Raw genomic sequence first — 2,500 nt, forward strand, 5'->3', positions numbered from 1 at the left:
GGGTCCAAACACCATTTGATAGACCCATACAAACTCAGACAGAGCATACATGCAAAAACATGCCTGTATGCATATGCATTGACTCTTTCATACACACACAGAAACACACTCATGCAAACACACACACACACACACACACACACACACACACACACACACAGACACAGAGCCGCACAGACACACACCTTTTTCTGTAAATATCACCCTGATGAACAAACAGGCTGGATATTAAAACTTTCCCCAGACCGCAGTAGATGAGAGTGTGGGGTGGGTGTGAGGAGGTGTTGGGGAGGAGGGGGTCCTGGCATCCTAATTAATTATGCAAGATTGGTCTAATTATAATGCAGTGAGTGTGTGTGAGGCAGAAGGTGTGTGTGTGCTGTGGTCGGGAGATTTGCATGCTAAGTGGGTCGGAGGAAGCAACTAATGCATGCTAATGCTGGCCAATGTTAGCATCACACTTTTGCTCATTTTACCACTTTCTCCTCTAGTTTCCCTTTTATTCTTCCACATCTTTTTGTCTTACACTTTTTCCTCATTCTTTCTGTACTCTTACTCTCTTTCTTTCTTTCTCTGCCCCCCCCCCACACACACACACACCTCTCTCTCTGTGTGTGCGTGTGTGCGTGCGCATATATGTGGGCATGCATGTGTATGCTGGTGAATTATGATTGCAGACGACGCCGAAAACACAAACTACATTAGTCTAGGACAGGGGACAGCCAAACTGAACTGACCTGCTGAAATGTTATAACATGGTTATTCATGTCCTATTACACATTTATAATACAATAGAATGCACAAATATAACAGAAGCAGAAAATGGGAAAATGAGAAGCTACTAAGATACCTGGAAAGTGAACAGTCGGATAAAGACAGATAGAATGACATGGAGAGAAAGAGAGAACATTTCCAACACACACACACACACACAGGGTCTCAGTGCAGAGGTCTTCTCATGCTGATAAATCACAACCTCTTGTTGCCAACAACAATATTGATCCTCCTAAAGCTAAACCAGCTCCCACAGAGATGAAGTGAGGAGAGAGAACGTGTGTGAGAGAGAGAGGGAGGGAGAGAGAGAGATAGTGAGTGTCTATGTGAGAGAGAGATAGAGAGAGGAAGAGTAGAAAGATTTTTTTAATTCATTGTGAACTATAGGAAGACACATTTGAAAGTGCTTTATAAAACATGAAAAGATCACTAGTGTGTGTGAGTGTGTGTGTGTGTCTGTTTCTCATGTTTCTCATGTTAGCTCAGATATGGGGCAGAGATTAGAGCTCTCTATGGAGCATCTGCAGTAGAAGGTCAAGTTCTCACACTCATACACATCACATTCATACGGTCTCACTGTCACACAACACACACACACACACACACACACACACACACACACATACACACACACACACACACACTCACATTCTCCTAATGCTAACCAATTCCACTTCCTCTGTTCACTCACTCTGCCTCTGAGCTCTGTCTCTCTCTCTTAGTCACTCTCCCCTCACCGTCCCCTGCCCCCTGAACTCCTCTTTTCAAAGTTTTCAGTTCAACCTCTTCTCAGTCCTCTCATTCCCCCTCTCCTTCTCTCCTCTCTCTTTCCGTTGGAATGTGTTCCCCATGACTGCATTCATTCCTTCCACCTCTTCTTTCCCTCGTGCTTTCTCTCACTCTTTCTCTCCCTCTTTCCTTCACTCTCTCTCTCCCTCTTTGCACTGGGGACTTTGGGATTGCGGCAGTGCTGGGTTGCCATAGCAGCGGGCCCCACTGCCGGACCGAGTACTCCAGGGACTCTCCCTCATCCTCTCTTCCCCCACTCCCCCTCTATCTCTCTTCTCCTCTCCCCCTCTATCTCTCTCTTCTTCTCCCCAACATCCCCTTCCCCCGTCTCTCCTCTCCTCTTCTCTCTCTTCTCTCTCTTCTTACTGCTTTTATATGTAGCCACATCTGTTCATATGTGTGAGGCGATCTAAAACGCCTCACGACCCTCACACACACACACACACAAACACCCACACCCACCAACAAGAGTACGCTTTTACATGCACTCACGCACTGAGGGTGTAAACATAGCACTGAATAAGGATGAGGTATGTACACACATACATATGTACACAGTACACACACACACACACACACACACACAGGCACACACACACAAACGGGCACACACACACGGACACACACACACACACCATGGAAACAGCATCTTTCTTGGTGAGTGTGAGCTCAGGCTGTCCTCTCTTCTGTGCACCTCCCAAGGGGCCTGGGCAAGGTATTGTGGGATAGCGTGGTCCCCATGGGTCTTCTCTCATGTCTTCACTTCTCTGTTCAGGAAAGATGCAGAGAAATACACACAAAGATACAACTCTCTCTCTCTCTCACACACACACACACACAAACACACTATAAGCAATAGTACTGTATATATTATAGCCTATAGTAGACTTCATGAGTACAGTACTACAAGCAGAAACACCCACATCTCTCTCTCTCT

At 46.0% G+C, this 2,500-nt stretch overlaps 1 protein-coding gene and 1 long non-coding RNA gene across 9 annotated transcripts in view; one reads left to right on the top strand and one right to left on the bottom strand.

Annotated features, from left to right (window-relative positions):
• The window catches only part of ebf2 (EBF transcription factor 2), a 26,419-nt gene that overhangs the window by 16,369 nt on the left and 7,550 nt on the right, over positions 1-2,500 (top strand). The window lies entirely within an intron of this gene.
• Positions 1-2,500, bottom strand: part of LOC121715945 — a 3,356-nt gene that overhangs the window by 491 nt on the left and 365 nt on the right. Inside the window, exon 1 of the long non-coding RNA XR_006033718.1 lies at positions 2,199-2,500. This exon is cut by the window's right edge and continues 365 nt beyond it. This is a non-coding gene — a long non-coding RNA (uncharacterized LOC121715945). The remainder of the gene's footprint in view (positions 1-2,198) is intronic.

Source organism: Alosa sapidissima, chromosome 8 (genome assembly GCF_018492685.1).
Source record: "Alosa sapidissima isolate fAloSap1 chromosome 8, fAloSap1.pri, whole genome shotgun sequence".
Taxonomy (NCBI): domain Eukaryota; kingdom Metazoa; phylum Chordata; class Actinopteri; order Clupeiformes; family Clupeidae; genus Alosa; species Alosa sapidissima.